Here is a 27941-nt window from a genome sequence, read left to right as displayed (position 1 = left end):
ACTGTAAAAATAATTTTCTTCCTCAGTATTTTGTCTTGTTTTCCAGTACAAATATCTAAACATTCTTACATCAAGGTACATTTACTTGATTCACTTGACAGATGTTTCTTTCTTATTTTAAGCATTAACTCTCATTTTTTTTTCAGTATGCAAGACCTAATATTGTAAGTAATTTTATCTTGATTTAAGAATGTTTAGATATTTGTACAGTAAAACAAGACAAAAGAATACTGAGTGAGAAAATCATGTTTTGCAGTGTTAAACATTTTTCTGTTTTTTGTTTGTTTGTTTGTTTGTTTGTTTTACTGTATATGGTAAGGTACCAATGAATCTTTTTCTGTAAAAATTACACACTATATAAACATTTTTTTTTTTTTACTTTCACAAGGTGATCATATTTCATAAATTAATCTCATATGCTTCCACACAAATCAGCAAATTTATCTAACTGTGTCAGCGAGGGGCAGCTACATGAAAGCTGACAGATTCGTGCCAAAAACAGCCAGTGACAACTCGCTAAGTCTCATCTCCCTGCCTTTTATCATTCAACGACACTCACCATCCCACCGACGTGACATGGGCGCCTGGAACATTAACCTGAAATCCTGTCACATTCCCAGCTGTCATCAGGCCTAGCTAATAGCACAAGCATGCCAGCGCTATAATTCAGAGAGGAGGATTAGCTACACAACATGTTTCAGCTCAACGGTGGGTCCAAGCCGCAATCAGAAGGCTGTCGTATTTATGTGCGCTTACACTGGCGTCTCTCGAGTACGGTGAAGAGTGCAGAGCCAGAACAGAGGGGGCCGCTATGTGTCGAGGGGGGCCAGGCTCTATTAGCAACTGTCCTGCCAAGGTATGTTTAAATTCCAGCATGAAGCAGGACTTGTGTGGTTTCTCCTCTGGCAAATGAGCGTCATTTTTCTGGTTTCTTTCGTTTTGCTTTTTTCAAAAGTTCACGAATGTGGATTTATAGTAGCTGGCGCACAGAACGTTTAAGGACACCAAAGTCTGGATTAGTATCTCCTGGGAAAATCGCTTGCTCATGACGATCTCACCTTCTCTGTCGTGATGATGGCCAAACCTTGTGTAGATGCTTCTTTTAGAGCAAATGACAGAAATAAAAAAGAATCACCTAACCTAGACTGAAAAAGCTTAAAGTAGTACAGAAGATATTTCTTTTAAAGACAGAAAATATGTCATCACTAACTTAATCAGTCAATTTTGCCTCAAGGGGGCTGCTGAAAAAACATTACATTTATGCAATGAATGTGACTTTGTTGCCAAGAAGTGCCTGGAATGTTGTTGCTTCAGATTAAATCTGTTGAGCAATGCTGGATGCATTTCATTTCTTCAGATAATAGAAAATACATTAGAAAAAAATCTATATTTTTCATATTTGTACAGCTCTATTCAGCAAGCCCTCGTTCTAAATGCTAAACAAGGACCACATCTAGATCAAATAAACTGTTCTAATAAGCCTAGTACCTAGAGTGATACAACTGTGAAAGCATAACAGATTAAACAAATATTGGATTCCTTTCAAACGGTGCCAGTGTTAAAGTTTAAATGGCAAACACTCCTCCCATCCACTGAATATTGTTTTTCTTTTCCAGGGACTATGTAAGGCCAGAGCACTGAATTACAAGATACTTTGTTTGAGAGAGCGGTAATGAGAATTATTATGAAACTTTTGCATACCGGGGTAATTATAATGAACTAAAACCATAAAAAACAAACATTTTCATTACTTGAAATAAGTATTAAAAATGTTGACAAAAAAAAAAAAAAACTTATTTCAGTTAGTTGCTGTGGCAACATTTCTCATTTTCAACTTGATTTACTGAAATAAACTAAAATTGAAAAAAATATATATATATTTTATATATATATAAAACAACAAAATTACTGAAACCTTAACCAAAATGAAAATGGAAAATATTAAAATAAACACTAATCCAAAATGTTAATAAAACCTATAATAGTATATCAATGGTAGTAAAATAACAATAATTCATACACTTTATTCTAATGAAAGTCTTTCATTAAAGGGTTAGTTCACCTAAAAATGAAAATTCTGTCATTAATTTTTCTCCCTTATGTCGTTCCACACCCGTAAAACCTTCGTTCATCTTCGGAACACAAATTAAGATATTTTTGTTGAAATCTGATGGCTCTGTGAGGCCTGCATAGCCAGCAATGACATTTCCTCTCTCAAGATCCATTAATGTACTAAAAACATATTTAAATCAGTTCATGTGAGTACAGTGGTTCAATATTAATATTATAAAGCGACAAGAATATCTTTGGTGCACCAAAAAAACTAAATAACGACTTATTTAGTGATGGCCGATTTCAAAACACTGCTTCAGGAAGCTTCGGAGCGTTATGAATCAGCGTATCGAATCAGCGGTTCGGAACGCCAAAGTCACGTGATTTCAGCAGTTTGGCGGTTTGACACGCGATCCGAATCATGATTCAACACAAAAGATTCATAACGCTCCGAAGCTTCATGAAGCAGTGTTTTGAAATCGGCCATCACTATATAAGTCGTTATTTAGTTTTTTTGGCGCACCAAAAATATTCTCGTCGCTTTATAATATTAATATTGAACCACTGTACGCTCATGAACTGATTTAAATATGTTTTTAGTACATTAATGGATCCTGAGAGAGGAAATGTTATTGCTGTCAATGCAGGCCTCACCTGAGCCATCGGATTTCAACAAAAATATCTTAATTTGTGTTCTGAAGATTAACAAAGGTCTTACGGGTGTGGAACGGCATGAGGGTGAGTAATAAATGACATTATTTTCATTTTTGGATGAAGTAACACTTTAATTAGCATGCTTTGACCTTAGATTGACTATAGTAAAAATCCAATCATCAAAAATCATACATAAATACTATTTTGAAACCAGTTTGATTGGATATTCTCAACTGGTAGGACCTAAAATGGGTGCTAAATGTGAATAATAACATACAACAACCATATAATCATGCATAAATGGCAAACTAAATGAATAGAGATGGCAACATGGACAGGTTGCATGACATGCCCTCATCCTCAAAAACAAACAAAACTAAGCAAACTAAAATAAAATATGACCTAGACTACACTAAATAATATGGGTTCACTTCAGCAAGGATAAACATGGTTTGGGTCGACCACAATATGTTGAATTATTGACTGCTGAGAACATCAAAACTCGAGTTTGAGTTCAGTTTCAGGTTTTAAATAGACATTTAGAAACCAAAATTTACTTACACAGCTGCCTATGTAATTTTGTACATTGTCGGGGCTGGGCAGTTCATGCAAGTCAAAATTATCACATTTCAGTGTTTGATTTTAAGGATTTACTGGTAACACTTTACAATAAGGTTCATTAGTTAATATTAGTTAACTACATTAGTTAACATGACACTCTGAAAAATCCTGGGTTGTTTCAACCCAAATTTGCATCAAATATGGACAAACCCAACAATTGGGTTAAAAATTTAATTTAAAAATTTAACCTAACGGCTGGGTTTGTCCATATTTGACCCAAATTTGGCTTAAAACAACCCAACATTTTTTACAGTGTATAACATACAAGACAATAACCAAAATAATTATGGTTCTGAAATGAAAGCAGACCTTCATATGCATATGTATAATCATGCATAGATGGAAAATCAATAAGGCTAATCAAATAGGCTAAAGGGGAGGAGAAAACATTTCCCATATACCTTATATTTATTGTTGACGTCAAAAGCCAATCAGTCTCTACAAATTTTGGTGCAAATTCATCTGACATGCACTTATCCTCTAAAACCATGAATAAAACTACTAAAAATAAACGAAAATATAACCCAGACTACATTAAATAGGGGTTCACTTCAGCCAGGACAAACATGGTTTGTGCCGACCACAATATGTTTTGTAAAGTGAATTATTGACTAGTACTTTCAAGAGACATTTAGTAACCTAAATTTCTTACTTCGCATATGCCACGTTATTGACTTTGCATATTGTTGGGCTTTTGGAGTTTATAATATTAAAAACATTTCTGTACTCTAAACAATCTTTGGTACTGTTTTGTGCCACTTTGATTTCCAATGTAAAATCTGGGTTCTGAGACAAAACCAACGGAGAACTACTGATCTAACCTATTCACAATGTTGTCATGTCACCGTGATGATACATCCCATTATTGTTACAACTACTGTACAAAACCAACCCGAAAAAAACTACAGTAGGTGCGAATTCTCACGTCCTCTCAAGCAACAGAATTTAACCTAGAGAAGAGACCTATAAAACTGTTCTGCTGGCAGGAGACTTCAGACTGTTTCTGTTGGCACCAACACTCAGTTTTACAGAAAAATGTTTGTGCCTGCCCTGCTCAGAGCTTCAGATATCAACATACCCAGTCTGTCATGCTTTACCCAACATTCTCCTGAACAGGCTGCATGAATTGATATTTCGTGCATGTATGTAGCAAGACAATTATACAGGCCAAGCACATTGTCAGGCATTGTTTTGCTGAACACCTTAAGTACAGCATATTGTATTCATAACATTTCTTAAACCGAGCGGGTCCAGAAAACAGCCTTTTAATATTACAAAACTCCTAGAACACACCCCTGGGAATGAGGGAGTGAAAAATTATCCAGAGAGGAAATGAATGACTCATCGCTTTGATCCGTTTCATAAGTCGCCATGGGAGGGTTAGCGCGATTCAGACCCTATTTCATCCCAGTCTCTTTAAAAATGATCCCTCCGCCGCGACTCATCACTAAACTGCCCCACCGGCTGCCTGTCCAAATGCAAAACCACAGTTTTTGATTTAATCCAACATAACCCCCCAGTAAAAACCCAAGGATGGGCAGCTAGCCTGGAACAAAGTTTCACAACATTTACTTGAGTGATTTGCCAGAAACATGGCAGGACAACTGGGTATTGTGCACTTCGCCTGATGACTGTGTCTTATGCTGTCCACTAGTAACAGATATGGGCAAACAGAGACAAATGTGAAACAGATTCAACCCATAAAAATGACATCCATATTCACATATGTCTATAGCACCTCTATCAACTCTAAAACAGCTCAAAATGAGGGTTATATTGGAAATGCAATACTAGCATGCTACTTAGTGCATACTGCACAGTGTATACTGTAACTACTATTTCTCTACAAAATAAAATAATAGAATATGTAACAGTATGCAGTTATTTAGAAGTAAATAAATACAATTCATACAACCAGATTTCTGGAAATGTTGGGACATTTTTTAAATTTGAATAAAATGAAAACTAAAAGACTTTCGAATCACATGAGCCAATATTTTATTCATAATAGAGCATAGATAACATAAACTAAGAAATTTTACAAAATGAGCTCATTTCAAATTTGATGCCTGCTACAGGTCTCAAAAAAGTTGGCACGGGGGCAATAAATGGCTGAAAAAGCAAGAAATTTTGAAAAGATTGAGCTGGGAGAACATCTAGCAACTAATTAAGTTAATTGATATCAGGTCTGTAACATGATTAGCTAAAAAAGGGATGTCTTAGAGAGGCAGAGTCTCTCAGAAGTAAAGATGGGCAGAGCTGTGAAAGAGTGCGTACAAAGATTGTGGAATACTTTAAAAACAATGTTCCTCAATGTCAAATTGCAAAGGCTTTGCAAATCTCATCATTTACAGTGCATAACATCATCAAATGATTCAGAGAAACTGGAGAAATCTCTGTGCATAAGGGACAAGGCCAAAGACCTTTATTGGATGCCTGTGGTCTTCGGGCCTTCAGACGACACTGCATCACTCATCGGCATGATTGTGTCAATGACATTACTAAATGAGCCCAGGAATACTTCCAGAAACCACTGTCGTAAACACAATCCGCCGTGTCATCTGCAGATGCCAACTAAAGCTCTATCATGCAAAAAGGAAGCCATATATGAACATGGTCCAGAAGCGCTGTCATGTCCTATGGGCCAAGGCTAATTTAAAACGGACTGTTTCAAAGTGTTTTATGGTCAGACGAGTCCAAATTTGACATTCTTGTTGGAAATCATGGATGCCGTGTCCTCCGGGCTAAAGAGGAGGGAGACCTTCCAGTGTGTTATCAGCGTTCAGTTCAAAAGCCAGCATCTCTGATGGTATGGGGGTGCATAAATGCATACGGTATGGGCAGCTTGCATGTTTTGGAAGGCACTATGAATGCTGAAAGGTATATAAAGGTTTTAGAGCAACATATGCTCCCCTCCAGACAATGTCTATTTCAGGGAAAGGCCTTGTGTATTTCAGCAGGACAATACAAAACCACATACTACAGCTATTACAACAGCATGGCTTCGTCGTAGAAGAGTCCGGGTGCTGAATTGGCCTGCCTGCAGTCCAGATCTTTCACCTATAGAGAAAAATACATCAAAGACGACCACGAACTCTTCAGCAGCTGGAAACCTATATCAGGCAAGAATGGGACCAAATTTCAACACCAAAACTCCAGAAACTCATAACCTCGATGCCCAGACGCCTTCAAACTGTTTTGAAAAGAAGAGGAGATGCTACACCATGGTAAACATGCCCCCGTCCCAACTATTTTAAGACCTGTAGCAGGCATCAAATTTGAAATGAGCTCATTTTGTGCAAAAAATTGTAAAATTTCTCAGTTTAAACATTTATTATGTTATCTATGTTCTATTGTGAATAAAATACTGGCTCATGTGATTTGAAATTCTAGTTTTCATTTTATTCAAATTTTAAAAAAAACGTCCCAACATTGTAATTTAACTTCCCAAAAACTTTTGGTAGTGCAATCAAATAATGTTAAAAATGCAGTTTATTTCTGTTGCATTTGTTACAGTCAAGCACATTGCATTATGGGAAGCAGTTGGCCATTCTCAGAAGAAGGGTTATATTGAAAATGGAACACTAGCATGCTTCTTAGTGCATACCGCACAGTGTCCTTCTACTTTCTTTGACTGAAAAAATAGAATGTGAAACAATATGCAGTTGTTTCAACAATTTTTTTTTTTTTTTTTTCAAGTTTTCATCTCAGAAATAAAATCTTTTTAACTTTTGGGGATGCACCAAATACCCCAAAAAATAGCAGCTGATATCATTTTTATTTATTTATTTGTCATTTAAGTTGAAATGGAAGGTCAAGCTGAACATATTGCATTATGAGAAGCAGTTGGCCATTCTGAACTTACTCAGCTGCTAACTTCAGGGAGAATTGATGTATACTGACCTACATGAAGAGTATGAAGAAATTCAGTCAAAGTCAAATGGGCTGTAGATTTGCCAAGCAGGTTTGTGCCAAGGAATAATTTCTCTGAGAGAAAAAGAATGAAGAGGTTTAAATGTGAAAAGCATAAAGGTTTGCGACTTTTAGAACCCTCAGTTGCAGAGTAAATGTCTCTTGGCAATGAGGTCATCTATATGCTAGCATACTCCTAAATCACAAGGAAAATGTGTCAACACAGGACAGAAAAATGTGGCTTTTTAAGCTATTTCATTTTTTTTATAGTTGCATAAAAACCATCACAATCAATGTGTCAAGGAATCTGTAAAAGAACAAATTCACCTTTAAGACCATAACGTCTTATTTTTCTAACTTTTCTAATGGGTTTGTTCCAGTACAAAGCTAAAATATCCCAGCCTCTCAGCCAAACGTCTCCGCCAAATAGTAAAGTTTTTTTTAAATTCATTTCCAAGACTTTATTTAGAATGCCCTTCAAAAGGGATCAGCTATAGTTCAGTTCTGATAAACAATGGTAAAATATTAGGAGCCAATGTGGGAATTTGGAACTGGACTCCAGAAAATAATTCACTGAGAGCCTAAATGTGACTCTGGGGGTCAAGCCAGCTTTCCTTTTTTACAGTGTGGTCCATTTCACTGCACTACATCCAGGAAACTCTTCAGTCCATTAGTAAGTTTTTCACACTCCAAAGGCCGTTCTCCATGTGGCATCCTCCGGTCTGTTAATGGTTAGGGATAGTACGCAACTCTAAAGCCAGACTTTAATGAAGCACATTGTGTAGATATCAAAAATATCCTATTTGTATTTCACAAAGAGTAAAATAAGAGTTTCAGTAACTAATGAAAGACACTGCAGACAGTCTGTTCAATGGTTTGTAATGTTTTTAACTTTACTGTCAATTGTTGAAATGATGCAACACTGAAAATATGCCTTTCCAAAACCATGGGTTTTGAAAATTGGACATAGCATAGAACTGTACACCCAGCATTCTCATAAGAATTTGTATGAATTCAAAAGAATACCGATTCGCCAAAATGTAAAATAGTTGAAAAGTTAAAATAGGAACTCAAGACTGTACAACCCACTGAAAAGACTGCACATCTATCCTTCAAAGTCTTGTTCTCAATCGCAAAAAAATTATACAAGTCTATCTCGACTAAAGTCTATTAAAAATTTAAAAAAAATTTGAAGATCAGAGCAATCAAAGTAGATTCTTGTTTAGTATATTCTACCAACAATGGTGAAAAGTGTTCAGTCACAGTCAATAATGTGAATGTCTAATTGAAAATCTGGCCAAGGATGAGAACCGGACCTTTATAGTAATGGCATGTCTCGCCTCATATTCGAGAGATTCCTACAGGCTCAAACTAAATCTGTCACATGTGTGGGTGGCCGCCAGCCCTCACCACGAGACGATCCAGAAAAAACAGAAACTGATCTGAGGTCATCTCAGAGCTACCTTAAATCACACTACAAACATCTCAACCATCTCTTCCCTTTCCAATCCCTTTCAACCATGTAGAGGCTATAAAGTATATATTTAACTAGTTTAAAGATAAAACACTGGACTCAAGAAAAATTATACACTGGACAACACAAAGTCAATTTTATACAGACTGTTATTTGACAAACTTTATGGCAATGAAAACCCCAAAACCAAAAAAATAATAATTTTCTTGCTTGTGACTATTGGGTAGCATGATACTTTTTTTTCTATGATTGCTTTCTTATGTTTTCAAAAAATATAGATTTTTTTTTTTTCATCCTAGAGGAGTTGGTAATGATATACTGTATCAAAATGTTGGTGGACTCTTGGGATAAAACTCAAGCAATGGATTCCACAACAGCTTTTGATTTATATGGTCAGTTTATGATCATTATCGCAAAAATACAGAACATGTGGCCACTAGATATGAAGCTGACTCATATTTCTTACACTGTGGTCTTCAGGAATTAAAGGGATATTCCACCCAAAAATGAAAATTATCCCATGATGTACTCACCCTCAAGCCATCCTAAGTGTATACGACTATCTTCTTTCAGATGAACAGAATCGGAGATATATTTAAAAATATCCTGGCTCTTCCAAGCTTTATAATGGTAGTGAAGGGGGGCGTGTTTTTAAGCCCCCCAAAAAATGCATTCATCCATCATAAATATAATCAATACAGCTCCAGGGGGTTAATAAAGGCCTTCTGAAATGAAGCGATGGGTAAAATATCCATATTTAAAACTTTATAAAGTAAAATAACTAGCTTCCGCCAGACGACCGTATGCATATTGCGCAAGTTGACTTGCGCCAAATGAGTAACCCCTGAAGCGATGTATGACGCAGGATGTATGAGTATCGTAAAATAAGATGCCTATCGTGGTTCAAACAAATATGGCTGGGCAACAAACTAAAGCTCCTCTTCTCTTATATCGAAATCCTCTGACATTTCCTTTAAAATTTCTCGTTTAGACTTCTAATTCGTGACCGGTATTTTGTTTTGCTCTATCCTCTGCGCTTCCGCGTTCGTCATTGCGTCATGTGTCGGGTCAGGGGTTACTCTTCTGCTGCAAATCGATTTGTACGGCCTTCTGCCGGAAGCTAGTTACTAAAGTTTTAAATATGGATATTTTTCTTACAAAACCCCATCGCTTCGCTTCAGAAGGCCTTTATTAACCCCCTGGAGCCATATGGATTATATTTATTCGAAACACGCCCCCCCATTCACTACCATTATAAAGCTTAGTAGAGCCAGGATATTTTTGAGTAAATCATGAGATCATTTTTTGGGTGAACTATCCCCTTAAGAAGACCAAAAAACACGTGCAGCATATAATAAAAGGTCACTCTCTAGATTCTTACATTATCTAATGAATGGGTTTTATGCTAACTTTAGGGATGTTTCATAGACATTATACGCAAAGTAAGTAGTTCTCTGAGGAACAGCATGTGGACATCCGTAGAACTGGATGGAACAATATGATGAGACGCATTTCAAAAGCGCAACACTGCTTGGCAGACTGGTGGCATTACAGACACACACTACCCATCTGCCCTTTGCAAGTGATGTCATGGGAACCATTGGTCACTTTAAGCTGACAGGCTGGAGATGAATGAAAAATCGTAAAAAAGTGTAGTACACTTTAGAGATGTTTTCCACGCTAAAAATAGCCACTTGAGACTTGAGTTTCAGAGCTCAGAGTAAAAGCACTACATGAGAACAGTAGCAGCTTTGTGCAGTTAAAAAAATGCAGGGCTTTAAAAATTTGCAGCTGTTCATGAAAGGTTTACAGGTGGTTAATAATTCTAAATATCATTCCTCCCAAAATTATTACTTTTATCCATAATGCTCTCCCAGATTTGTGACCTCAAAGTGTGCTAAAATACCTTTTAGTATTCAAAAAGTGCAATATTTGAACGTCAAATTCTAACTCAAACGCAAACTATTTGTTAAAGCGACGAAAGACAGCTGGGGGTCAGAGTTTTTGAAACCTGTTTGAAAATAATGATAATTTTTTTATGCTTCCATTTAGTCCAATTACTTCTCCCAAATTTTTTTTTGTAAAAATCATGCACTTGTGCTTTAAATTCAGCATTACAAGTAAATCAATAAATAGACAAATCAATCAGTTAATAAATATAAATGACAAAAAAATAAATTAACAAATAAAATACATGCATACATTCATTCATACATAAATAAAATACATAGACAATAAATAAATAAATATATTGACAAATAAATACAGACAAAAAATACAAAATAAATAGACAAACAAACAAACAAATAGACAAACAAATGAGAAAATAAACAAATAGATAAATAGTTTTTGGGCGTAATTTAGTTGCAAGTCAGATCACTTTTGTGTTAGTCTTCGAAATACAAACAATACAAAAAAGCAATAAAAACTGAAATACTAATCCAGTATGATTTGATATTTGCTTTTTGACATTTATTTTTGTTAGTTCTGTTAGTTTCAGGCATCTTGTGTGCGGTGAGTTTGATAGTCTCTAATCCTCCCCAGTGCGGACGATGTGCGTCACTCCTGGCTGCTGTGAGCATTGCCTCTACAGCGGGGAATGCTAAAGCTCTGCCCACTTTATTCCCCAGCCACGCCTGACAAACAAGATGCTGAGCAGCAGCCACCCCCCACCACACACACGGAGCACACCCCGCTAACACACGAAAACACGCATGTCAGAAAGTACAGAGGCACAGTCTCTTTGTCTTTCTTTCTTTCTCTCTCTCTTAATGTTTAAACATCACTTTGCAACCAAAATTTTTGGTTTGTGTGGTTTTGATAGGAATACAACAGCAATTAGATGTAAAATAGTTAGCAAGAGAAAAGAGAAAATAAGCATCAGATCATTTTCAAAGTGCTGCAGAGAGGAGAGGGACAAACTAAACGTTGGCAGATGTTTTATCGAGCATTTGTACAAAAAATCGTAACAATTGCTGGGGTAATTTCAAAGAAACATGCACTCAATGACCCCCAGCACAATCACTGTGAGTATTTGATAAATACATACAAGCTTAAAATACCTTCCATGCCTCTGTGTCAGTGTTGTCTCAGTGTCATTGAGATGTTAGAGTTTTTATTAATCTTTTGACTTAATTTTTATTTTGATATTTTCTGCTTTAGCGATTTTGTACATTTTAGTTATTTTATTTTTTTTACATTATTTTTTTATGTCTATATAATTGTTTATTAAATACTAAGTAAGAAAATAATTTTTTACAGTGTGATTTTTTTAAATAAATAAAAATAAAAATATTATTGTTTTAGTTTTAGTTTTAGTCACATAAAATAACCCTGTTCTGTGTAAATGCCATTTTTACAAGAAACAAGCACGGTGGTAATCAACAAACTGCAAAAAAATCATTCTTAATAATTCTTTATCTTATTTTCCAATAAAGATGTTAAAAAGTTCTTGTCAGAGAAAGAGTCACAAAAAGGCCTAGCTCATGAATATTTAATCAATCAATCAATCAATCAATCAATCAGTCCATCACCATGACTTGTTGGTCTATTAGAGTAAATCTGTCAAGGGCTTCTAGATTCTAATCTGCCCTAATATAACATTACATTTAAATTAACACTTAAAGGGTTAGTTCACCCAAAAATTACATTTCTGTCATTTATTACTCACCCTCATGTCGTTCCACACCCATAAGACCTTTGTTCATCTTCAGAACACAAATTAAGATATTTTGATGAAATCCGAGAGGTTTTTTTGTCCTTTATTGAAAGCAATGAAATTGCTGTCATTCACGGTCCAGAAAAGTAGTAAAAACATTGTTAAAATAGTCAGTGTAACTACAGTGGTTCAATCTTAATGTTATGAAGTGACGAGAAGTTTTTTTCTTTGTGCACACACAAAACAAAAATACTGACTTTATTCAACAAATTCATCTCTCCCCTGTCATTCTCATATGCTATTAACGTTGCAGTGCTTCCAGGTTCTACGTCTGAACGCCGACTCAGTATGGAGCCCACATTCGGACGTAAACACAGAAGCTCTGCAAAGTAAATAATGTAGCAGAATGACAGGGGAAAGATGAATTTGTTGAATAAAGTCATTATTTTTGTTTTGTTTTTGCACACAAAAAGTATTCTCATCGCTTCATAATAGGTTGAACCACTGTAGACACGTCAACTGTTTTAACAATGTTTTTACTACTTTTCTGGACCTTGAAAGATGGCAATTTCGTTGCTTTGGATGGAATATTAAAAAAAAACTGGTCTTACGGGTTTGGAACGACATGAGCGTGAGTAATTAATGACTGAAATTTTAATTTTGGGTGAAATAACCCTTTAATAATTTCTTCATAAAGTGGTGGGGACAAAGCCTGCCATTCATTAAGTAGTAGTGAGGACATGTCTTAACAGGATATAACACCTATTACCTTGTATATTTGGATACACTTTATTTTGATTGTCCACTTTAGACAATCACTTTGCAAATAAATGTCAACTAAGGTGTTAGGGTTTGGTTTAGTACAATAAATTGATGTACTTGCAAAATTAATTATAGTCAGTAGAATATCTGTTGGGGAGCATCAAAATAAAGTGTTAGCAGATATTAAGCAGACAATCTACTAATAATATAAGTTAGTTGACATGTATTTGCAAAGCAACTTATAGTTATTACAATGTCTAAAGAGGACCATCGAAATAAAGTGTTTCCGTATATTTTGTTTTAAAGGAACAGTTCACACAAAAGTGAATACTGTGTCATCATTTACTCCTTCCAAACCAGCATGATTTTATTTCGTCCATGAGACACAAAAGTAGATGGATGGTTTAGCTGGATGTCCAAGTCTTTGCCATACATCAAAAATGGAAGGTGATTCACACAGCTGAGTCATAATTCCCTGAAAATCTTCCCCGACTTGTGTTTCATGGAAGAAAGAAAATCATACAGGTTTTGAAAGACATGAAGGTGAATAAACGATTTCTTATTTAGTCTTGTTGCATTGCCAGATTTTTTTTCCCCCATTGGTTTTAAGCATAAACCTCTCTTAACCCATTCTTATTTTCTTACAGCCATTTTTGTACAGTGCAGAAAACTTGCTGAAGTCAGTAAATTTTCTTTGAGGCTGACAAATCATTTGTGTTTATTTATTCCAAGTGTTCTCAGCTGGAAGACAGCTGTTTTTTTCTCTCACTTCAAATAGGACAGAAAAAAGTAGAATTTATGCTCTGCACTACTTTGGCATCACTATTGAGTGTATGTGTGTAATTCTGCCGACAAGCATTGAAGAAGCAGATCACTTCTAAACAGCATCTCGCACATCTGTTTGTCATATGGAGAATTAAGCCATCTGGAATGTGGCCCGCTGTCTTAGGTAGAGCAATCACAACGTCCCTGCTTTTACAATACCATCAGTCCCATTAAAGACAAGCAGCAAGGCAGGTCAAGGAAGCAATTATTCGGAAGGCAACACCTCTTGTTTCTCCTGATAGAGTTTGCTGTTAAGAGCTAAAGGAATGTTGATAAATTGTGCAGTTTCAGTGTAGAAATGAACTAGCTCATATACAGAAGGGTCAAATCCCAGGTCACAATGCTTTAATGAGAACACTCAATAACTGAAAAGCTCACTAAGAGCAACATTTTTGGAAATAGTCAGACTCAGAACCTGTCCACACGGAGATGCGTTTAGCTGTATACGTAAAAATTTTGTATCGTATCGGTGTTTCGTCCAGATGGATCCACCGTTATGGGAGCCTGAAACCGCTGTTTTTTGAAACCAGGTCCCAGGGTGGACAAATCTGAAAATGACAACCTTACGTTTTTGTGTGTACAGCCAATCCGTATATTTTGTGAAACGATGATTTCATCACCCCACATCTCAAGGTTTATGCACATGCTCCAAGTCTTCTTCTCCATTTTTAGGGGGGGGGGGGGAATGATCATTAAAAATATTAAGAAGCAACGTTTCTTGAGCAGCAAATCAGCATATAAGAATGATTTCTGAAGGATCATGTGACACTGAAGACTGGAGTAATGATGCTGAAAATTCAGCTTTGGCATCACAGCAATAAATTACATTTTAAAATATATTAAATTAGAAAACAGCTATTTTAAGCTGTAATAATATTTCAATTTAAAAATGTATTTTTGATCAAATAAATGCAGCCTTGGTGAGACTTCTATCTTTTGAACAGTAGTGTATGTAACTGAAGACCCATAGAGGGACCTCCAAAGAATGAGTAAATAAAACTATTAATCAAAAACCTGTGAATTATGGTCATATGAGCTTTTTGTTCAGCTTGTGGGTCAGAGTAGTTTTACCCTTTTCATTTATAAAATCATTTATCAAGGTAACAAATAAGTGACATTCGTGCAATTCCTTAAGTTCTCAGTTTTCACTACATGGTTACTAGGGGACAAGAGACTGACATGACCACAACAAGTTTTATAGAGGACCACTAACCTCTTCACATTCGAAAGAGGGGCAACGTGACATGACAAATTTTACAACAGCAATTGTGGCAGGTTGTGGTTTATTAGAAACATGTTTAGACGAGTCAACTGGCAGTAAATTCACATCCCATGAACTGCTGAGCATTTCAAGATTGCACTCCATGACATCAGCCACTTTTCCCAAGGTTATGCACTTTTACCGCACATACACGCGCGGAAGCCAATAATTTATGGCGGCGTTTGGTCAGACAGTGACTCCTCTGGCTTTGCTAAAGGAAGTGACCTTACAAATCTCACCGTGCAAAATGACCACGAGGCCTGAGACTCACGTTAAATCATTCCAAAAAAAGCCCAGTTCTGATCGGTCGACTGAGGATATGACTATTGCCGTCAATCTGTGGTTCAGACAATCCCATCTCAATCAGCCACACCGTCCTCTCAGCTGTTTTGACTCTATGTTGGTTTGCCTCTACCCGTGTTTTTGTCATTTTAAGCTGTCTTCCTCCCCACAATATCCTTGGCTACATTTCCAACACAGTTCAACACATGACACTGACACACCAGCGCTTGTGTTTAAATAACAGCGGAAATACGCAAGTATACTCATACACATTGGCAAACAACACCCAGCCACAGGGAAAACCCATACATTCTTTAAGGGTTATGAAAAAATACGAAATTCGGTGTTTCGACTAAATGCCACTTAACACATTAACATTTTCACACAAAAGTGAGACAAAACAACTAAGAAACATCATGATATCTTTCTAAAATGCTAGCATTTTATTTTATATTCAGGATTCTGAATTATAGGATTTTAAAGACAAAAGCCACTATGTATACCATGTTAAGACACTATGTATACCACACAACTCTTACTACGTTAAGAGTTGCTACGTCACTATCAAATAAAATTTTCATGCAAAGGGAAAAAACAACAACTGATAAACTTTGTGATCTGTCTATAAAATGCTAGCATGTTGTTTTATACTTAGGCTTGATTAATTGAAATAGGTTAGTTCACCCAAAAACGAACCTATTTTGTCAACAATTACTCACCCTTATGTCGTTCCAAGCATGTAAGACTTTCGTTCATCTTCAGAACACAAATTAAGATCTTTTTAAAGGAGCTTTCTGTCCCTCCAGACAGCCTATGCAATTGCAACTTTGATGCTTCAAAAAGTTCATAAAGATGTCGGAAAACTAATCCATATGAATTGAATGGTTTAGTCCAAATTTTCTGAAGAGACTCGATTGCTTTTTATGTTGAACAGATTTAATTTAGGCTTTTACTCACACATAAACACTGATCAGCAAACATAAACAGATGCTCAGCCAAACCTGAATGACATGTGAGAATGAACCTCTTCCAGAAGCTAAAATGTGCTGCATAACCAATGTGAGGTTCCTTCTTGTGTGTTACGCAGCATGTTTGAGCTTCCGAATTTGCAAAGTTTCATTTTCGTAGGCTGTCCATGGAGGGATAGAAAGCTCTCAGATTTCATCAAAAAGATCTTCATTTGCGTTCCGAAGATGAATGAAAGTTTTACGGGTTTGGAACGACATGTGGGAGAGTAATTAATGACAGAATTTTAATTTTTGGGTAAACTAACCCTTTAAGGATACTCACCGTTCCTAGAGAGTCTAAATGATGATTTAACAGGTGCATATGTAACCTGGTCTGACTCAGCCACTCCGAGCGGGAATCGAACTGGCACCACCAGCATGGGAGGCGGGCACACTAATAAGGAAGCTAAAGACTGCTGTCTCTAGTGCACCTCTTAAGGCCATGGGAGTGAGGTTTACTCGAACAGCTCTTACTAGCTCACCTTCATTACACTCACCCCCCTAAACCTCACTCCCATCCAGGTCACGGCACCAAATGTAACCGGTCCTGTCGGGATTCGAACCAGCATCACTGGCATGGGAGTTTGGTGGCGCACTAACAAGGACACTAAAGACCGGAGTCTCTAGTGCACCTCTTGAGGCCAGGGGAGTGAGGATTACTCGCACAGCTCTTAGTAGCTTGCCTTCATTACACTCACCCCCCTAAACCTCACTCCCATCCAGGTCACGGCACCAAATGTAACCGGTCCTTTCGGGATTCAAACCAGCATCACTGGCATGGGAGGTGGGCGCACTAACAAGGACGCTAAAGACTGCAGTCTCTGGTGCACCTCTTGAGGCCAGGAGAGTGAGGTTTACTCACACAACTCTTACTAGCTTGCCTCCATCACACTCAACCCCCTAAACCTCACTCCCACCCGGGTCATGGCACCAAATGTAACCGGTCCTTTTGGGATTCGAACCAGCATCACTGGCATGGGAGTTTGGCGGCGCACTAACAAGGACACTAAAGACCGGAGTCTCTAGTGCACCTCTTGAGGCCAGGGGAGTGAGGATTACTCGCACAGCTCTTAGTAGCTTGCCTTCATTACACTCACCCCCCTAAACCTCACTCCCATCCAGGTCACGGCACCAAATGTAACCGGTCCTTTCGGGATTCAAACCAGCATCACTGGCATGGGAGGTGGGCGCACTAACAAGGACGCTAAAGACTGCAGTCTCTGGTGCACCTCTTGAGGCCAGGAGAGTGAGGTTTACTCACACAACTCTTACTAGCTTGCCTCCATCACACTCAACCCCCTAAACCTCACTCCCACCCGGGTCATGGCACCAAATGTAACCGGTCCTTTTGGGATTCGAACCAGCATCACTGGCATGGGAGTTTGGCGGCGCACTAACAAGGACACTAAAGACCGGAGTCTCTATTGCACCTCTTGAGGCCAGGGGAGTGAGGTTTACTCGCACAGCTCTTAGTAGCTTGCCTTCATTACACTCACCCCCCTAAACCTCACTCCCATCCAGGTCATGGCACCAAATGTAACCGGTCCTACTCAACCTGCTCTGAGCAGGATTCGAACCAGCGTCACCAGCATGGGAGGCGGGCGAACTAACAAGAACGCTAAAGACCGCAGCAAATAGTGTCAGTCGCTAGCACATCTCTTAAGGCCAGGGGAGTGAGGTTTACACACACAGCTCTTACTAGCTTGCCTCCATTACACAAAATCCAAAAGAATAAAAAAAATTCCCCCCAAAAAAATAATATATATTTTTTTTAAAAATCCAAAATAAAATTTCAATAAAGCATGCACATCACTGCTGTAGAAAAATAAACACATTTCTTATTCCACGATTTATAGATGTAACTGTGGATCTACAATTTTTAAACAGGCCACTGGTGCCTTCCACAATGTATGAACCCCAAGGGGAAACCATATTGAATCTTAGATCTCACATGATTAGAGGTCACCATGATCAAACTAGAAAAAAATAAATAAATAAAAATAAATAAAATAAAATAATACGCAAAACACATTATAGACATACAGCGTTCACTAGTACAGTCAAACAATTGAGTATCTTAGTATTCTTTATGACAGTTATTCTACGGGACAAATACAGACAACAACAACAACAACATCTAATATTCAAAGCCAAGACGGTTTAGAAGAAGTCTACACATAAAAGCTCATAGACATCCACACTTAACTCAAAAAAAGCAAGACAGATTCTCGTTCAAACCTTAGGCTACACAATAATTAGATTTATAGCTTCATGCTACAAAAACATACAGGAAATTATAGATGTTTTGTTTTAAAAATTGCCTTTTACATGGTAGAGTGGACAGAGTCAATTCACCAGTGACTTCCACCCATAGTTCAAAACCTCCATAAAGGAAATAAACCTCCATTACTGGAAACATAAGACTGGAAAAGAATACATCCCATGGTCTTTGTTAGAGTCACTTATACTGATGCTAATGGACGTGAGGGGTCTGTCTTACAACCTCAATAAACCCAGCTTAACTGCTGTCCGCTTTAAGCTGTTTTAGTCCATGTTTATAGCCACTTTAGTGCCTCTCCAGACAGAGCAGCTGCAAACTAATAACATCAGCTGGCTGTTGTAGAATCCGGATGTGGAGTTTCCCACTTAGCACAAACTTCCCACTCCTAAAAAAGTAGCATTCTCTGTCAAAACCAAACATTTCTGACTATAACTCTGCATGTTGACACTAGTTAAGAATTAGCATCTCAAAGCACCTCTATAAGTTGATGTAGCTTATGCTTCTGTAGTTTGGCATAAACTATGTGATATTTATGTTTACAGTATATAGGCATGTTTATATATGAAGGACATTATAGAAATGTTATAATTACAGATTGGAAATGGGTAAAATAAAGACACTATAGCTTTGTTCCTATTTGATGTTAATATGTTGCTAAGCTAATGACTTGATACCTAAGCATATAAAAGTATTGTATATAAATTTATATCAAAAATGTTCTGTACAAAATAAAATGTTAGTATAATTTATAGTCAAAAATACTCTATGGCCCGGTTTCACAGACAGGGCTTAGCCTAAGCCAGGATTAGGACTTAGTTCAATTAGAGTATTTAAGTAGCTTTTATAAACGTTCACTAGAAAAAAAACATTACTGGTGTGAATCTTGAGACAAAACAATGGCTCTGACATATTTTAAGATATGTCAGTGCAAGTTACTTTCAGTTCAAACAGCTCAAACATGCATTTTAGTCCAGGACTAGCTTAAAGGAACACTCCACTTTTTTTGAAAATAGGCTCATTTTCCAACTCCCCTAGAGTTAAACAGTTGAGTTTTACCGTTTTCGAATCCATTCAGCCGATCTCCAGGTCTGGCGGTACCACTTTTAGCATAGCTTAGCATAGTTCATTGAATCTGATTAGACCGTTAGCATCTCGCTCAAAAATGACCAAAGAGTTTCTATATTTTTCCTATTTAAAACTTGACTCTTCTGTAGTTACATCGTATACTAAGACCAATGGAAAATGAAAAGTTGCGATTTTCTAGGCCGATATGGCTAGTAACTATACTCTCCTTCCGGCGTAATAATCAAGGAACTTTGCTGTCGTACCATGGGTGAGCGAGATGCTAACGGTCTAATCAGATTCAATGAACTACGCTAAGCTATGCTAAAAGTGGTACCGCCAGACCCGGAGATCGACTGAATGGATTCGAAAACTGTTTAACTCTAGGGGAGTTGGAAAATGAGCCTATTTTCAAAAAAAGTGGAGTGCTCCTTTAAGCCTTGTCTGTGAAACCGGGGGTATATATACACTGAGCTTGTTGCAATGCATTTTTGGATTACCTATTATCAATGAAATGGTATGTTTTGCAGCATTAGTTTTTTGGCTAAACATTTTACACAGCAGCATATTTTGCTTATATATAATACAGTGTAGCTTGGCTTATATAGCGCATTTCTGATATAGTCTTGATTAATTTTAGACTTTTAGCAAATCTAGCATTATACAACTTTTACGTATGCATACACTACCATTCAAAAGTTTCTTTTTAAAGAAATTAATACCTTTATTCAGCATGGATGCATTGAATTGATAAAAAGTGACATTTATAACGTTACAAAAGAATTCTATTTTAAATAAATTCTGTTCTTTTGAACTTTCTGTTCGTCAAAGAATCCTAAAACAATGTATCAGTTTCCACAAAAATTATCACATGATGATAATAAGAAATGTTTCTTGAGCAGCAAATCAGCATATTAGAATGATTTCTGCAGGATTGTGTGACACTGAAGACTGCAGTAATGGCTGCTTATGTACTCATTTTGTATCATTGTCCATATGTTGAATTTCAAGACAACAAGTCCAACAATTTGTCCCTGCACAACATGCAAACAGACCTTTTCTATACAGTGACAGTCTAAATTTGGCAGCTTCACTAAATATTAGCAAAAGGAGCTTCACAGTGTTTTGACTGTCATAGCACAGTTTGCCGTTTGTAAACCAATGCAGGCGGAAACACTCATAACACTTCACACTATGATGTAAGCTTTACACGGATGTGTATAAAACATGAAAGACAACATCTCATAAAGAGGCAGATCATCCTCCAGATGTCCAGTACACTACTTATTATGGAAGTTAAATGAACTGTTCATAAGTGCTGACGAAAAGGTTTAATTGGCAAACAACTGAGCAGTAAATAGCTTTAGCAGACAGGTTTTAAAATTTGCTCATAAATATAATAAATTAGCTATTTACATGTAAGCTCAATTTCTTTCTTTTCCATTGGGAAACTGTAGTGGAAGTAAATGAAATTGTAATACAAAACATTGCACAAAACAAATACGATCACATTTGATAAGGACGACAATAAATCCAATTAAACATTGCTTTGCACCCATGTATTCGGTATTCAGTCACTTCATGATCACTTTATGATTTTGTCAAAGCCAAAAAACATCTTAATTTTGACTAGAAGTAGCTTTATAACCATCATGGATTACCTAAACATATAAACACACTACCCTTCAAAAGTTTTTTAAAGAAATTACTTTTATATTACTTACATATATTTACTCAGCAAGGGTGCATTAAATTGATCAAAAGTTACAGTAAAGACATTTAAAATGTTAATTATATTTAAAATAATTGTTGTTCTTTTAAACTTTATTCATCAAAGAATCCTGAAAAAATAGCATTGTTTCCATAAAAATATTAAGCAGCACAACTGTTTTTAATACTGATAATAATAATAATAATCAGAAATGTTATTTGAGCAGCAAATCAGCATATTAGAATGCTATCTGGAAGATCATGTGACACTGAAGACTGGAGTAATGATTCTGAAAATTCAGCTTTGCCATTACAGGAATAAATTACATTATACATCTACTGTATATATACAGTATATATATATAGAGAGAGAGAGAGAGAGAGAGAGAGAGAAGGATTATCTTTAACGGTAAGCACACATAAAGCGTGAAACATTTCAGTACTACAAATCCTCACACTGCCCTGTCCTTATCCCTGGTGGAAATATGCTCTGGGAAAATCTGAAACCGCACAATGGGATGAAGTTCAGCCAAAAGCAGGGAACTCTTTCTTTTCTCTCAACACTGACATTGAGACTCCGCCAGTGTTAAATCTCCTTTTCTGGTGAGGAAATTTAAACCCTGCTGCCTCCATTCGTCCACCTTGCCCTCGTCTCTACCCTTCCTACCCTCTTACCCGCAATGCCTAACTCCTGTTTCTTTACATGATCTCTGAAGGAGTTAACACTGTGTGTTATTCCCTGTATATGAACTCTTTGACCCTTGCACTCTCTCTCTCCTTCTGTCTCCATGTGCTTCATCTCCTCTGGATAAATAGGCAGTTCTCACCAGGGACCACTATGAGCGATGGTTTCACTCTTTACACAGTCAAACTAAAGGAAAACATTTCTTTTTATTTTCCTCCAAGGAAATCATAGCTACTATGAGCCCCTAACCTAGACTGAACTATTCATGAAGGCATACTTCTTTAAACCACGAAAGAAGTCAGGTCGTTTCTTTTAACTACTGTCTTCAAACTGGATGGTATGGAAGCTTGTGTATGCCACTGAATAACTACTGTGTAAAAATAAAAAAAGATAGGCTATAATTGCGACTTTTTATATAGATGAGATATATCGATGAGATATAGTCACAATTGTGTGTTATACAGTCAGAATTACGAGAAACAAAACTCCCAATTCAGATTTTTCTTCTCAGAATTGTGAATTTATATCTCACAATTCTGACTTTACAACACACAATTGTGTCGCAATTCTGACTCTTTTTTTCTGAACTTTTTTCTTTTAAAAAAAGAAGTCAAAATTGTGAGTTTATATCTCAATTGCGAGAGAAAAAAATCAGAATTGCGAATTTAAATCTCGCAATTGTGAGTTTATATCTCGCAATTCTGATAAAATGTAACGAGGCGGCAGACTCGATGGGATCCATGTGCAGCTTATTAAAACAATCATAGTCGTACAGGCAAGGGTCAAATCAATCAATCAAACTTTATTTCTATAGCACCTTCCAACAACCAAATATCAGCAATAACAATGTCCAAGGCAGCGATGAATTGTAAACGGGGACAGGCAGTGGGTCAAGGCAGGCAGCAGACAAGACAGAGTAATCCAGTAAACAGGCAGAGAATCAACAGGGCAGGCAGCAAACAAACACGATGGGAAAGACCAGTCCAAGGTAATACACAAGAATAACAATCACAGGGAGAACCACTCAGTAGTGTTAGCCGAGGCAAAACAAGACTTCACAATGGGTGAATGTGTGAGTGAGCTTAAATAGTCCGGGTGATGGGGATCAGGTGTGTGTGTAATCAGACCAGGTACAGGGTTATGGGAAATGTAGTCCATGATGAGGTTAGTACTCGGGTGAGGGAGCCCTCTGGTGGCGATTGGAGGGAGCCACAGAGGCCATGTTCGTAACATAAGAAGTCGCAATTACATTTTTTATTTTGTGGAGGGAACAAGCTTCCATAGAATGGTGCCAGTTATACTTAATTATACTAATATCTCTGAATTCATATTCATCAGACAGTAGGCGGAAAGTACCCTGATGACCTTCTACTTCCAGCGAGATTCTGAAGTGCACATTCGATGGACATTTTACTATCCCATGAAGCCACAGGAGGGGATTTGTGAATGGAGATGAAGCGACGCAACTGATGCTATAGTTCACATGATAATGACAACATGGCGGATACGTTCAAATCACACACACACACACACACACACACAAACAAACAAACAAACAAACATATATATATATATGTATATGTGTGTGTGTGTGTGTGTGTGTGTGTGTGTGTGTGTGTGTGTGTGTGTGTGTGTGTGTGTGTGTGTGTGTGTGTGTGTGTGTGTGTGTGTGTGTGTAACGGAGGTCAGCTAGTAGTTGCTGTGCGAATAAATCTCACTCCTCTGATCTGACGCTAGGGGTTGCAACCTTTAGCCTTCTTGTTAGAGCGTCCGACTCCCACGCCGGAGACCCAGGTTCGAGGCCCGCGCATTGTGGGGCGAGTAGGACCTGGGTAGAGGGGTTATGTATATATATATATGTGTGTGTGTGTGTGTGTGTGTGTGTGCGTGCGTTATGGATTGGCGGGTGGTTATTAAGTCCTTTGCAGTATGTCAAACACAGACAGGGAGTTGAGTGGCGGCTGCTGTTGTCGAAACAGATCTCTTCACATCTGAGTCTTGTTTTTTTCCTATAACTTTGACAGAGCAGTGCTCCATACTCCATACTAGACCTGAGTGCAAATCCAGTGTCTGCTGTAGAGAGTTATTCTCCAGATGTGACTCTCCAACCCGTTTCTGGTGAAAGCCTTAACATCTCAGGTATATCATTACACCACTTACACAACTGAAGTGATGAGAGTTGGATAAAAAAAAAAATAAAATGCAAACGCTATGTGACCAAAAAGAACAAAAGCCTATCTTGAGCAATAGTTAGCTCAGTTTAAACTTTACTTTAGTAGACTTTCAGGTCACAGTGAGAAAGACTGTCTTTCTCTTTCTGCACTCTCTAAGCACATATCAAGAATTCATGCATGTCAAACACTGTGTTTAGAGCTTTCTCTAGTGTGTAGGCATCCTTGAAGGGATAATTCACCCAGAAATGAAAACTCTGTCATTTACTCTCCCTCATGTTGTTCTAAACCTGTCCTTCTTTCTTCTGCAGAACACAAATTAAGATATCTTGACGAATGTTGTTAACCAAACAGTTTTGGATTCCCATTGACTTCCATAGTATTTTTTTCCATACTATGGATGAACCCACTCATGAACCCATTGACTTCCATAGTATTTTTTCCATACTATGGATGAACCCACTCATGAACCCATTGACTTCCATAGTATTTTTTCCATACTATGGAAGTCAATGGGAACCCGAAACTGTTTGGTGAGTAAATGATGACAGAATTTTCATTTTTGGGTGGACTATTCCTTTTAAACAAAGACACTCATAAAACTCCTTCTGCTTTCATATGTAAACATTTGTGGACAAAGCTGCTTTTGATTAAGGCTGCAGTGGGTAATGTGCTAAACCTTCCATTCGTCATGATTCTGACAATTGCAATTAATCTGACACTATGCACACACCGCGATTTGTTGAATGCACACTCACACACAATAAATGAAAATGATAAGCAAAACCATTTTCTGTACAATTCTGGTTTGTCCAGAGCATTGATAATTTACTGTTAGTTTTGTGCAGAAATGGATTTGTTGAAATTCATCTATCCACTATTCATCTATCAAATGCTTGAAATGCAACATCACCTTATTTCACATACGGCTGCTGAGAGACAAGACATCACTTTCACCTATCCCAGCGGGCACTACTGTGTTTTTGAGAGTGCCTTCTAAGCTTCTTGAGATGGTGTGGAGAGGCTGGTTGGAAGGAAAATAAACAGACCCTGTCCTTTGTTTGACCTTCGTCAATGGGCAGCATAGGATTTCCACCACTCATAAACAATGAGGCAACCAGGGAGGTCTGCTGACATCATCACTCGAGAAAGGAAGTCTAGGGGAAATCAATGGTGTGCAGTTAAGAGGAAAAACGACAATGGTGTGATTAAATAGAAGTAAAACACTGATTATTGCTATTGTGGTTACTTACATTTTCAGTATATACAGTTCATTTTTTCTAAATCCCTCTGGAGCGACCCAAAATTAAGTAGCCTACTTTGCTCAAGGGCACAACAGTGGCAGCTAATGAATTACTGCTTTTGGAGTTTGAACCTACAACCTTTGGGTCACCAACCCACATTTTCAACCACTAAGCTATCCATCCTTCATCTACTTGGTGTAAGTTTTGGAATTATTTACTAAAAAGTGAAAAATCAGGATTAAAGGAACAGTTCACTTGAAAATTAATTTCTGTCATCATTTACTCACTCTCATGTAGTTTCAAACCCATTCTTTCATTCTGCCATGAAGCACAAAAGGAGATGTTATGAATATTACATGAAAGAAAATGAGAACAGAAACTGTCAAGCTTCAAATATGAAAAAAGAAGCAAAAAAGGCAAAAAATTATTTTCATATATATTTTAATAAATAAATCTATTTTAAAATATACAAAAAATGGCAAAAACATTGTTAATATATAATTTTAAAATAAATTTAAATATACTTTTTTTATATTACATACACTATATTATTATATTTATATTATATTATACTATTATATTTGAGAATTTTATTAAATAAATCTAATACATTTAATAAATCTAATTTATATTGTTCAAAATATATTTAAAAAGAACATTATGCCGTTACCCAACATGTATTTTAAGATTGGAAATGTATTTTCTTACATTTTGTGATATATTTTGATATATTTAAAACCTTTTGGATGAACTATTCCTTTAATATGACAGAGCCACTTTTCATAACTACCAGAACTTCTCTTAAACGCAGGTGATGTGGTATATAGTAAGGCAGAGAAATATACGACACTATATGCCCATAATGACTTTGAATAAGAAAGCATTTTGCAATGAATGGGAATCACTAAACTGTCAATGAAAAGAGTCATATGAGATCAATTTGGGGTCATACATCAAGAATGATTACTTCCAGAACAACAGGAAGTGCTATGCAATAAATCATAACAAGACACCAGATGAAAGTTAATTGCCTTGTATTTTGTTATCAGAGCCTGTTTCACAAAGTGGAAGCAACTCCCAAGATCTCTGGTTTGCACGAGGACATCCGTTGACGTGTTCCACAACCTCTGTGACTTAAGTATTTTTATCCAAGGACACACTGGATCCTGACTGGTTTGACTGGTAAATGTGTGTGAGCACTGCTGACCTGAGCATCTTTCCCACCAAAGGTGTGGTCTTTTTTGCAGAAGAGGATGTCTTACATTTCAGCAACTATTGTTCTCGGATTCCTCCTGGCAGCCATCCCTCTCTCACTTCCATATACACACATATCACTTCCCTCAACCTGTTGACTTGATATGAGAATCTGAATCACTGGTTCTCAGTTCACAGAGAGTTCTGTCTGTTCTTCTTCTTTCTTTTTCTCTAGTTAATGGGAAAACAGACTTTAAGAAAAAACATGCATCTCCTGATTTCAAGATTCATAATATTCTTGTAACAATATGTGTCTGCAGCACACTCGACGATGGAGTTCAGCAAACAAAGTATTTTATTCAAAATAATAAACAGGAGATATCCAATGAAACACGGGAGAAAACGAATGCAAACCGCATAGAACTGAAACAACACAGAAAAATGATCTGAGTGAACAGAGGTCTTAAAGGATTAGTTCACTTTCAAATGAAAATTACCCCAAGCTTTACACACCCTTAAGCCATCAGTGTATGACTTTCTTCTTTCTGTTGAACATAATCAGAGAAATATTAATAAATATCCTGACGCAGCTGAGCTTTATAATGGCAGTAAGCGTTACCAAACGAGTATGAGCTGAAGAAAGTGTTTCCATCCACATCCATCCATCATAAACGTACTCCACATGGCTCCGGTGGAATAAAAAAGGCCTTCTGAAGCGAAGCGAAGCATTTGTGTAAATAAAATATCTATATTTAACAAGTTATGAAGTAAAATATGTAGCTTCCGCCAGACGTCAAGGTACAAAGAAAGTGTAAAACTCTAAAGCTTACACTACATCCTACGCCTTCCGTATTCAACTTATGGAAAAAGTGTAACTGACGTAACGCCAGTTTACACTTTCTTCGTAACTTGAATATGGAAGGCGGTCTAGCGGAAGCTAGTTATTTTACTTCATAACTTGGTAAATATGGATTTTTTTTTTTTTTTTTTTTTACACAAATGCATTGTTTCGCATCAGAAGGTCTTTATTAACCCCCCAGAGCCGTGTGGAATATGTTTATGATGGATGGATGTGGATGGATACAC

General features: G+C 37.0%; 1 long non-coding RNA gene across 1 annotated transcript; it reads left to right on the top strand.

Annotated features, from left to right (window-relative positions):
* The first annotated feature begins 177 nt into the window (after positions 1 to 177).
* LOC127498704 (uncharacterized) lies at positions 178 to 27423 on the top strand. Its single transcript, XR_007925951.1, has 3 exons — positions 178 to 856; positions 24271 to 24385; positions 26711 to 27423. It is a non-coding gene; the product is annotated as an uncharacterized LOC127498704 (long non-coding RNA).
* Positions 27424 to 27941: the final 518 nt, after the last annotated feature.

The sequence above is a fragment of the Ctenopharyngodon idella genome, chromosome 17 (assembly GCF_019924925.1).
Source record: "Ctenopharyngodon idella isolate HZGC_01 chromosome 17, HZGC01, whole genome shotgun sequence".
NCBI classification, from domain to species: Eukaryota; Metazoa; Chordata; class Actinopteri; order Cypriniformes; family Xenocyprididae; genus Ctenopharyngodon; species Ctenopharyngodon idella.
Note: the sequence above shows the minus strand (reverse complement) of the source record. Positions and strands in the feature narration are given on the sequence as shown.